Raw genomic sequence first — 12,800 nt, forward strand, 5'->3', positions numbered from 1 at the left:
GCTCCGTCACCAAAACTTTAGCTCGCGTACGCCTACAGTACCGCCAGCTGGCGGTACTGTTGCTATTCGCTTTTTCCTCGGTGCTTGTTATAGCTAAGATGTTTGTATGCTTTTCACTTTGTTTTGATGTTGTTTTCCCAGTACTATACAATTTTCTTTGTATAACATCTGGGCTGTCTTTCCGCATGTTTCATAGCACGTATGTGGTGTTGTGCTCATAGCAGGGTCATCGGTGTGATTTGTTTTGCGCTAAAGGATTCTTCTTGCATTGTGTTTGTTTTTGTCTACACCTAAAAAAAGGACTTACAGTGGGATCATGTAGTTTCTTGTTTGTTTTTAGAAATTTGTTTCATTTTTTTTTTTTTTCAAAATTTCTTTTAGTTTACCTTAGCCACTAAACTGCTTCAGGTTGCCATTTTTAATGGCCATATTGGGAATGTGGTATGCATGTAGCATGTGACACGATCGTGTGCATAATGGACCCTCTTTTCCCCTAAGGTAGCAAATTTATCAATCCTGGATTTCATCTGAAAAGGAAACGAAGATTAAAATTTATACAGCACAAAGTTCTGTCTGAAATGCAATTGTGGGGACATGATTACGCTGTTTCTCTGGAGACTGCCTTTTGACGGTACTCATCAACACTATTAGGTTGAAAAGATGAGATGAAGTTAAAGTATATTTTGGCAAATCCCTGCAAGAATAGTAATGAAAAAAACCGTTAAATTACACAAATACATAAGAAAATGTAGAAATCCATAATTAGTTTGTTTGGCATCAACTACAAAAAAGATATTTAAACTGTTTTTTTGTAAAATGTCTTGATTGATGATAACTACGATTTACTTCAAAATTTACCTTCCACATTTTACCACCGTTTTGGCTGTGTTCTGGATCAGGGTTTCTACTTTGCTCGGAAAATTTTTAGGAGTGTTTTCCTGTCATCCTCCATCAGGCTTGCCCATTCCCAAATCCGGATCCTTTGCCATCTGCGTTCCTTTTCTCCTGGGCTGATAAAGAGACACCACAGCTATTGATTGCCTGGAACAGCTTGTCAAGGTGTACTTTTTTTCTTTCCAGTGATCCAAGTGTCTTTATTGTCCCCTTATCTCGCATCTTCTAATTAGGATATCTGAAATTCAGAGCATTAACTGCAGGTCATCCAAAATGATGTGATCCAGTGAGATGTTAAGGAAAGGCTCTTGCACACAAGAGTAGTTCTCTCCCTTGCCTTGGACTTGCAGGCAAATTACTTTATTTCTTGCAATGTCCGTCTTAGAGGGTGTTTTGTTTGCTGAATGGCGCATCCAATAAAGACAAGCTTTCGATTGTAATCCTTGATTTATTGTATCATCCAGAAACTCGGTCACAATGCCATACAATCCACCATTAAACTCGTCACATGTTTGCATACATAATCTATAAATCAGCATCTGGAATTACGGTAAATCAACACATATCGTGACATCTTCCCTTCAATAAAAAAAAAAACAACCAAATATAATCACATTGAGCATTAACTGTCTTTAGAAAGTGTCATTTTAACCCTATGGTTAGTCCATGATAAAGTCATTGAATCTAGCGGTTTGAAGAATTGTTCGCCTCCAAAACAGTATTCTCCAACTTCAGTCACGATAAGATAGAGTTTTTACGTTTTATTCCAATAATCCCGATCTCTTAGTTCTTACAGCAATCACGTTCGCTCCCAACTAAACTTTAACAACTTTCTATTGTCCCTTTTATCACATGCGATCTAGTTACACAAGCACTGATTAAGTAATACCACCAGTAGGTTCCTGATTGGTTCACTTAGCCATGAGGTTATCTCTGAAATGTCTGCGGAAATAACTTATGTACAAACAACTTAACGATATCGCATCTCATTTTTCAATCAGCTATTGTCAACGTTACATAACTCTTAATGCGATGCTAAATTTACCGACACCCTCCCCCTGTTTCTCTCTGGAGGAGTTAAACACAAGATATAGCTAAATCAAAGTTCTCATCAAGTCCCACCTAAGCTAGCAAAGAAAAGAAAAATCATATCAACAACATCCATGTTTCTTAATCAAGCGAGGTCAAATTCGTTTAGTTCCTGGATCCTGGTTCTCGCAGCAACTGCGGTGTCTCGTTGCCGCCTGAACACTGCTGCACTTGGGTTCAGCAGTACAGAAGTCGCATCCCTGGTTATGTGGCGATCTGTATCCTCGTCACAGGCTATCTCGAGTGGGTACAGGTGCTGAACAGGGCGCTCTATTTGACCATGTGCAGTCTTGAGTTCCACAGCGCGTATGATTCCATCTTTCCCGGGGTGGATTGCACTCACTACAGCTAGTGGCCAGGTTCCTCGATTCTTGTTATCAGTTTTGATGATGACCACATCTTCGACTTTAGGCTGGAATTTAGCTGCTTTAAGGGTCAAGTTGTGATGCTCTTGTAAGACTCACAGGTACTCTCTTTTTTTACCGTTTTCAAAGGTTGTCCTTGCAGGACTTTAAGTATTTCGCGTGTTTTCTGAGGTCTGGATCTCCAATTCGCACTGTGTGTTGTTCTGGTATCTGGTTGGTGCGCTAGAACAGGAAACTTGAGGGGGTGAGGACGGGAAGTTCCACGTCGTCCTCCATGTCGCTCAATGGCCTTCGATTGGTTTGAGGCTCCACATCGAGTAGCACCTCACTGAGTTCTTCCCAGGTTAGTACTCCTTCCCCAATGACCTTGTGGATCGCTAACTTTACCACTCCGATTAAGCGTTCGAACTGCCCTCCCCATCATGGGGTGCGACTTAAATTGAACTTCCAGTTGATTTCCTGCTCATGAAGAAGACCTCAAAGACATTCGTCCTTGCGTAGCTGGCAAAGCCACTTGTTGGTTCCCTCGTTGTCTGAATAAACTACTCGCGGTCTGCGTCTGCAAGCTATGAAACGGTTCAAACAGGCAATGAATTTCCCGGTCTCTAGACTTGGCAGTAATTCAAGATGAACGGCCCTAGATAGACTGCAGGTGAAGATGGTTAAGTAGGCTTTTCTCTCACTCTTCGTATTCTGTCTGTATCTGATGGGTCCCGCGAAATCTTCACCAACAACTTCAAATGCTGCTCCAACAACAGTTCGATCTTCGGGGAGTGGTCCTGGAACTGGGGCGATAACTGGTGTAGCAGTTAATCTCTTGCAGCCATAACACTCACTCTGCACAGACTTGACTAGGCTCCGTAGTTTTGGGATCCAGAACTGTTCTCTAACTGATGCCATTGTCAAACCGATACCACCGTGGAGAGTGTCACGATGTACCTTCTGAACCAACTACCGGGTAAAGACGGCTCTTGAGGGCCAGTAGACTGGATAGTTTCCCTGAATTCTCCCACGGCATTCAAGTAAGCGGGTGTCATTGATCTGCAAGTTAAGTGCCTTCTGTGTCTGCTCAGAGTAAGGCGTTAGTTAATGTCGCTGTTGCACAAGTAGTATCCATATTCGCCTCACGTCATCGATCTCGGACTTCGTCAAGGGACCTGATAGTTTCTGTCGTCCACTACAGTTTGGTATGAACCTTGCAACCCTGGCTTCCACTCTCAAACCTTGCGGCAGGTCATGCTTCTCCAGAAGCTGGTCCATAACGTCGGCAGATTCTTTAGTTTGGCCAGTTTTAAGTACTTCTGTGATCACCTTAGCCTCTTCCTCTGTGGCGGTTGAAGCGGATGTCACTGGATAAGGGGGCCAGTAGCACGTACTCCCTGCGTGCTTGCATCGCCGAAGGCGTGTAACTTTAAGTTTAGCACAGGTTCTCTGTAATTTGTCACTGGGCGTGGCACGCTCACACCAGTTGGTAGGGTCTACTCCCATTTCTTCACTCTCTCAGCAAGGTTTCTAGTAAGTTGCACATCCCATGGCACCTTCTGGTTGGAGATGTCTCGGTAAATCAACTTCCCTTGTAAAGTGAGCGGTGTTGCAATACCCAGGGGGTCATAAACTTAGACCTCTGATAATCCTTGGAATAAGACTACCTTTTGTTATTACAGTTATATTTCCACTCACCTACTGGGCCATATAAGTTGGCAATACGACCATTTGGCGTAACAATGGACTGGAACTTCAAGGCATATACCAGTTTGTGACCATTGTAGACGATTTGTTTATTTTCGAGTGGGTGGCAAATAGGGCGAACTGTGCCATCAGTGAAACCCCAGCAGTTATTCAATGCCCCACCCTTTTGATGGATTACATCTGCATATGGTCGCAGAGAGGCACAGGATAGGAAGGGCTGGTTAAAGTCAGAAAGGTGGTGGCCATGTTCGTTGTAAATCCAATCTAGAACAACATTGATCATCATGCTAACTTCTGGGACAGGTCGGCCAAATCTTGGTATCATGTCACTATAATGACAAGGATATGCAAGTTGTTCAAGCAGGATACACAAGCCTTCCATTCCATCAAGCATGTTATGATTCCTTTGACATAGTTAACCAAAAGTGAATCTCACATTTCCTTTAAGCTCGACATAACCTTGCTGAATGCTGGACAATGTAAAGGAATCGAAAGGTTTATTATAGATTTACCGCGAAATTTGCAAAGCTTAGCGTGGCATTGCGTTTTTGCACACTTTGCTTAATGATAGTCCTAAAGCCGTTCTATCCTGAGTTTCTTATCGGTGATGTCGCTGTCCTCAACAAAAACATCTGTTGCTTAAGGTGCCTAGTGATGCTAGGACTTCAACCTGGCTGAACCAGAAAGGATATACAACATCCGCTTAGGTTAATAATTTGCACTTAAGCATACAATGATGCTAGGACTTCAGCCTGGCTGAACCAGAAAAGGATATATAACATCTGCCTAGGTTAATAATGTGTGCTTTAACAAATGAAATTTTTTATTTCACATATCCTAGAAGAACTCAAGCATAGAGCAATGCTAGGAATTCACCTTTGATGACCCGGAAGAGATATTAAAGTAACATTTGTCTACGTTATAGGTTTTACCTCTATTTCTTCTGGTGACAATGGTGCTCTAGGCTTCACTCTGGATGGACCAGAAAGAATATAAAACATCCGCCTATTTACGTTATCACATAAAAATTTATATTGTTTTGTTTATATCGCATTTCATGGATAATAAGACTTTAACCAGGGTCAGCCAATAAGGGTATACAGTATTTCTTTAGAGTGACCTCTTTTACATGACATCGTCCATGTATAATCCAGAAAGAACTCACTCTACAAAAATACCTGGATTGAACTAAAATGTCTGCAAAGGATTCACATGCATCTCAAAGATAAGCTTACTGAGGCACAATCAATAGGATTTATAGAGCCTTACCTTTTCTAAATTCAGTAAAACCTTGTCCTATAATTTGAGAAGAGTAAACGTAAATATGTCCAGTACTTGGTTAGAGTGTTTCGTCTTAATTTAAGAGTATACCTGGACAATTTTTCCGTTCAGAGCAAGTAATTCGTACATCTATATCTTTGAAGCAAAGCGGTGAGTTGATCTTAATTTGGTTGTAGATCCTACTAAGTGATCTGCTTGAAATCCAGTGATCAGATGCAATGCTAACGTCGTGTTAATGGTTTGGAGGGGCGACCAACGGCTGACAAAACTTGAAACCGTGATCACCTTGATTAACTGTTCCAACTGAGGATCTCCTTGATCTTGTGGTCCTAAGGAACAAGATAGATGAAGCTCAAGCAAACAAGTAAAACTACAAAGATATTATAGCCCGATGTAAATTTCAACTCCAACATGTTTGTCCTTTATCATTCGCCTCACTAAAATGCTAGAAACAATGATAGCAATATGAACAAACCTACCGTGTAGCACGAAAATTTTGCGGAAGTTTTATTTTGCGGTTTGGCTATTTTTTGTGGTTTGCGAGAACAAATTTTTGCAGTTCGAGATGACTAAAATTTCTGCTGAGAACTAATTTTTGCGGTTCTCTGTTCAAGGAGCAGAACACTTTGAAGGGGCAGAATAATAATGATGCGCGACCCCTACTACTGCTGTACACCTGACATTTTCTGTGCTTTACACAATTTTTCGTTTGCAATACAGACTGCTGTATGTGTCTAAGCTCTGGTTGCTTTTTCCAATGGAAAGTCATGATAACTTAATCGTTTTAAGTCCAATGTATATCACCCATATCACCCAGTGACACAGGTCTATTAAAAGCGGAGTTTTTAATTTGACTGACGCGAGTTAATTATTGCGGCGTTTTTTTTTCTGCGGGAACTAATTTTTGCAGATCGAGGTCAATCCGCAAAATCCACAAAAATTGGAATCCGCAAAATTTTCATGCTACTCGGTAGGATGTGAAATTTCCCAATTTCTCGTTGTGAGGAGGGCGTGCACACACGACATCGCATGTTTTTCCTCTTTCTTAAATCAAATGCTTTACTTAGAATTCAACACCAAGACAATTCGCCTACACTTGACAAAATTAGCGCCTTGCAGGAATGGGGTAAAGTGCTCGTTGCATAAAAAGATGTGTTGGATGGGCGTTAATGCCGTAGAGAAAACGAATGTTAGGTCTTAACACTGATAGTGACATCATAAAACCTGCTATTTGTCAATAAAAAAATAACCTATTGTTTATAATCAAAGGCTGCATCAATATACATACGCATACTTTCGCCATCCACCATCTCAGCCATCTTGCCTTTCGTCTGCCCCAGTCCCTCTCTTTGCCTCCCAAAACCTTGAATTCAGGATTTTGGCAGTCCAAAACCTTGAAAATCTTGGGGGTCCTTTAATGTAGAATTTTTAGGCTGGAAAGAGGAGAACAGCCTTGTATCTACTTTCTCTTGTAGACGTCTTAATAGTAAAAAGAGTTGTGGACTCCTCCATGGTGGAGATTTTCATCCCAAATTTATGCTATAATGGTAACACTGGCCAGGTAGTAGTAACTTGGAGCCAAAACTTTTGTAACAGATCTCGTACATGCAAGTGAGTGAGAGAGCCAAGGCTCTGCATCATTCAATTCCAGAATTGCCACTTCCCTTCACTCAAGCAAATGCCAAGGCCTTTTACATTTCTTTTGCCACAATTGGAGCAACTAATCATTTAAAATGAAATTTCTCAGGTGATGACCCAGCCTTTTTTTCGGTGGCAGAGCAACGTTGATGAGGGGGAGGGGGGTTGTGTTGTTGACGTGTCATTGTAGCGCTTGAATTTGGAGATGGACTTACACTTTCTTAACAGTTTTGTCCACAATTGTAATTTGGGGATTTTTCCGATTTTTATGTGCGATTTGAGAATTTAAGAATAGCAATTTATTCGTAGCTCATCAAAGCGACTTGTAAGTACTGTTGTTGCTGGTTTTAGTGGGAATATGGACATTTGGCGCACTAAAAAAGCATCTGTGGGTAGATGAGACTTGAACTGGCAAGAGAAATGAAATGAAGTGCTTTAAACAAGTAGGCCATCTGTAGCGTGGTAAGGCAAAAGTCTTTTTACCAGGAGTGATAGACCTTTTCCAGCTGATCAGAGCTGTTGTATTACTTCATTATTGATTGCAACGCAGCATGAAGGCTCAGTCATCTGTGAAATGGTGAGATTGACCAGCAGCTGCAGGCGCATTTGTGAGTGATCCTGTATCTTTAGGAGCATGCTTAATTTCGATGTTTTCAATGCCCCTAGCATTAAGATGCTGATTTGATGGACAATTAGCTTTGCAAATACAACACAACCGAAGAATAAAAACATGGCTAACAGGGGTTTTCAATGATTAACAACATTTCCACATAAAAAGAATAGAAGACTATCAAATATCTTTATAAACTGCTGTTAATCGTTGTTGACCATTGAAAAGTTCGTTAAAGCTCCTGTAAGGACAAGACCTTGGCAGGATACGGAGTTACCCTGATGAGAAAAGGCGGCTTCTTTCCATCGTTTTAATGGATTTCACATACTCCACATTGCAGCATTATTTTCAGTGTTCATCGAAAGCAATAGCAGCAGCAAGAGTGCACTGTATACTTTCTGGTCGTGGTGGTGTCCCCTCAGACAGGTTCAAATTTACACGCCAATGTTTTAGTGTGGAGGTACTTGAGGAGCTGTCAGGTTTTCTGTACTGTGATGATTTGTCACGGCGATCATCATGCCACAGTGTTTGGGTTGGGGGCAAGGAGACAGCAGTAAGGTACTGGCAAGATACCATCAAGGGACTTGTGGACCAGTACCTTCTGGAGTTCCCAAATGGAGTGAAACGTACATATACTTACACTCACCTGCCAACCAATTTCCGCATGGACACGATGCTTGCTGGCTTGTGCAACCTTTGCGACGATTTCGGCCACTCAAATTTTGACGATTTGTGTGTATTTATTGAGGAAGTCACTACAATTTGCCCTGGGCTAAATGGATCTGCTCTGATCAAGGATGTGCGGATGTACTGGAAATTTTTGAAAACAAAGTTTTCAAAACTGATACAAAGGCATTCACCTTGCCTTGAACTGTGCATGTCATATGCATTTGACTCCTGTGCAGAAGAGCACAAGGCAATGTGTTCAGATGTGCTACCAATCTACACAGTGCACAGCACTCTATTGGAGAAGATTGAATCGCTTCCAGATCCAGCAAAGAAGGAGCAGAAGTCAAGGCTAAGTGACTTTTATAATACTCACTTTGATTATTTGGCACACTTGCTGCGTACAAAGCATCAAAGTCATTATTATAAATTTGTGCTCAAGAATCTGAAGCCTGGAGAATGCGTTGTGGTCATCGACTATAAAATGAAGCTGGAAATGGGGAAACGCACAAGAGAAATCCAAAGGGACTGGTATGGGAAGAGAGGCATCTCTCTCCATGGGTGCTACGTCGTTGCCCAAGTAACAGAAAATGAGGCGAGTAGCGAAGTCTTCGATGTATGGTCTGAAGATACGAAACAGGACGCCTTCTTCACCCAGAGTGCTCTGGATGTCTGCTTCACCTGGCTGGAAAGAACCTTCCCTGGTTTTGCTGTTTACCTGTTTTCTGGTATGAAAAACACAGCTCTTGATTTCCTTAGTTGAGCAAATAATAATTGAAATTTACTATTTGATTGGTCTAAATAGTAATGCTCATGCTTTAGCTGCAATTAGCAGGTTTAAAATCCTGTCTTGCAAGGCAAAAATGGGGATATTTTTTTGTGTTAGGGCAGAGGGGAGTGGATCAAATTATGTATTGTAGTGTGACAGCTGCTCGAAAGACAACCACACTACAATATGAAACACTTGTTTATTGTATGAGGGTCACTTTAAGTGTCTGTAGTATTGTGCTTTTATTGTTGGTTTTAAGGCTTATGCATGTGAGGTGACAAGTTTCATGTATTCATGCTGTACTTTGAGTTCCAATACTTTTTTTAAATATGTTCATGGGTGGGGATAATTTTGGGGGTTTTGTTATTATTTTGAGTTCTGAAAGTGGCCTTCCCCACCCCTCCCAGTACTTTCAGGGTTAAAGAACTGCTACATTCAAATAGCTGTTCCTCTTGAGAAGCTACGATATGCGAGTAAATGTGAAATAAGGAATGGTGAACACAACCATGGATTAATGCCACTTTTAGTTATTTTTTCTTGATTGTTTTGTAATCTTATACAGTAAAACACTAAGCTGTTCCATATGGATGGCACTTGAGACAGAGAGAATACAGTTTCTCTATTGAAGGCACTAGTCATCTTCTGTGTGCTTCTGTCTGCTAACACTGTTTTGTTGTGTTGTTTCCTTAAACAAGAAACTTTGTTCCACATTGTGTCTCTCTTATACACTCAGGTGTATAAATGGGTATCAGCAACCGTTAAGCAAACCTAACAAACTACTTGGGGGTAACCCTGCGATGAACTAGCATCACATCTAAGGGGGAATAGTAATACTCTTAGTTGCTTCATGTTATAGAAACCGGGTTAAACTCTGGGTGTGTGGGCCACTTGTAGCTTGAAGTGTGACTTTATCTTACCTTAACCATGAGACTGCCTATTATGTTGCATCTTGCATTTTGTTCTTCTTTTTACAGATAGTGGTCCCCATTATCACAACACAGGTGTCCTAACTTACCTTAGTGAGGTCAAGGATGTCTTCAACATTTATTGAAGCGGAAGAAGGGAAGACAGCACTCGACACGCATTTTGCACATTTAAGCCACAAGATTGTGCGCTATCTCCGCCTTGGCAACGATTTGGAGACTGGAGAGGAGCTTGGGCAACTTGTTCAGGTACACCTTGTTGCTATTAGGTATACATTTTGTACTTATTAACTGAGTGGTAGGGCCGGACAGAAAAATATTTGGTTACATGGCGTATGGCCCAAGTACCATGAAATCTGTGCACCATGACTAAGAGCCAAATATTTTCCTGACCGGCCTGACTCCGTTAATAAGCTTTTTATGATGTTACCATTTACTTTCAAATCTTAAGAGTAGTTTTCAACTGAGTGTTGTATAACCAAAACCAGAGTATTCATTCCCGGCCAGTCACAACAGGCACAAGCAACACAATGAATGGATCAGAATTAAAATTAAATACAAGTAACTGGCACCAATTTCTCTGGAAATGCATGCAAGTAAATCACGACTATTTTTGGTTTTACTTCTGATTGGCTGAGAAATGGTATTTTTTTTTTAACCAATCACATTGTGTAATAAATTAATAGCAACACCAATAGCGGAAAATTACTTTCGACACTCAAAAAAGAAAATCACTCTATTACGTGCGGTCATCACATCTCTAGTGAGGTCATATGGCTTTTTCCATCCGCGCTCATGCTACGGTGTACGGCTCTCATATGACAATTTCCTGGTAATTTTGATGTAGAAAGCGTGTGCAGGGCTGTATGGGTCATATGATAAATATTATTGCACTTATTTCTGTCTTATTAGTAATCCATAGCACAGAACACAGGTTGTATTTTCTTTCCAGTACATACCTACAGACATGCCCTCAGGCTTTTTGTCTGGGCACTCTTGTTTCCCAACTCTGTAAAAAACAAACTTACTAAATTCCAATTTGATCCAGGAAACAGGGAATTTAGAGCCACTCTGTTGACCAAATAATTATACAAAATCTCATTTATTTGTAGAGAAGGAGATTTCATCATTGTATTGCAATCACATTATTTTATTTTTTATTGGTTTATCAGCTTCGCCCACACACTATATTGTTCTCATTGTTCTTTGTTAATTCCTCAACAGAGCATGGAAAATGTTTCATGTTTCCAGTTGCATATCGACAGAAGCAAAGCCAGTCTGTTCAACATCTCAGCAGCAGCTGTTCTGTAGCGCTTCAGCATCAACACCAGTCTGCTCCAGCATCACAACCTCAGCCTGTCTGTACTGCTCAGCATTACAACCTCAGCCTGTCTGTACTGCTTCAGCATCACACCCTCAGCCTGTCTGTACTGCTTCAGCATCAAAATCTCAGCCTGTCTGTACTGCTCCAGCATCACAACCTCAGCTTGTCAGTACTGCTTCAGCATTACAACCTCAGCCTGTCTGTACTGCTTCAGCATTACAACCTCAGCCTGTCTGTACTGCTTCAGCATTACAACCTCAGCCTGTCTGTACTGCTTCAGCATCACAACCTCAGCCTGTCTGTACTGCTTCAGCATTACAACCTCCGCCTGTCTGTACTGCTTCAGCATCACAACCTCAGCCTGTCTGTACTGCTTCAGCATCACAACCTCAGCCTGTCTGTACTGCTTCAGCATCACAACCGCAGCCTGTCTGTACTGCTTCAGCATCACAACCTCAGTCGGTCTGTAGCACTTCAGCGTCACAACCTCAGCCAGTCTGTTCAACATCTCAGCAGCAGCTGTTCTGTAGCGCTTCAGCATCAACACCAGTCTGTCTGTAGCACTTCAGCATCCCAGCAGCAGCCAGTCTGTATTGCGGGTCAGACCATTGCCAGTATTAGAGATGTTGTACAGTAAAGTTTTCCTGCTGATTTCTGCCAGTCTGCTATTGGAGGAAGATGTGGGAGCAATGCTTGTACATTCATTGCTTTGTATTTTGGTCACCGTACCTCCATGACAATTTGCCACCACCACATGGCAGTGTTCTCTCAATGGAGTGAAAGTGCGCATTGTACAAAGCAATGAAAAAGGGCAATTAAATCCACAATAAACTGCTTGAAGGAGAGGGAGTGGATGTCGAGGTGAACAATGCCATCAGTATGGCTGGAACTGAATGCTTCGTGAACTCTGTAGGACAGAACATTGATCTGATTGGACAGGACTGTGTGGATCAGCTGGCATCTGCCTTTGAGCTGTTATCCTCTAGCTGGCAGTCAAGATGCAATGCACTTGTGACCAGAGGTAGAACCATGCTATTCATTGTGAACCAAGATGGTTCATGCATGATTGTGGATTCTCACAGACATCTAAACAATGGTGCTTTTATTGCACATTGTCCTTCAACGTCCGCTGAGTTGCTAGCGGAATGGTTTGCAGCAATGCTACAAGAAACTTCGAATTAGCAATGCAATTTACGTTATTGTTCAATAATCCCAATTTCGTATGTTGTAAGTTCATTGGTTATTGCATGAATGAGAGCAGTTTCAACGTGCCAGTGTTTGAAAAGCAAACTGATCAAGGTGATTGCTATAGTCAATCCCAACAAATTCAAACAAACCAATCAGTAACTGAAGGAAATGCGTGTTAGTAACAAATGTAAAGCTAGCCAGTCATGTTCCGTTTTGATTTTCCTTCTAATTGAATAACCATTTACAGAAAAGCCAATAAGCAAAATCGAAGCAATCCCGTTTAAGGACTTTTTTTAAGAGGTATTTTATATTTTCAAGTGACTCAGAAAAGCTACGTGGTGCCAAATTGTGCTGCGCACCAAGA

General features: G+C 41.4%; 1 pseudogene; it reads left to right on the forward strand.

Annotated features, from left to right (window-relative positions):
- The first annotated feature begins 7,314 nt into the window (after positions 1 to 7,314).
- LOC146454750 (uncharacterized) lies at positions 7,315 to 12,499 on the forward strand (annotated as a pseudogene).
- Positions 12,500 to 12,800: the final 301 nt, after the last annotated feature.

This window comes from Pavona decussata, unplaced genomic scaffold (genome assembly GCF_977016875.1).
Source record: "Pavona decussata unplaced genomic scaffold, jaPavDecu1.1 SCAFFOLD_300, whole genome shotgun sequence".
Lineage (NCBI taxonomy): Eukaryota > Metazoa > Cnidaria > Anthozoa > Scleractinia > Agariciidae > Pavona > Pavona decussata.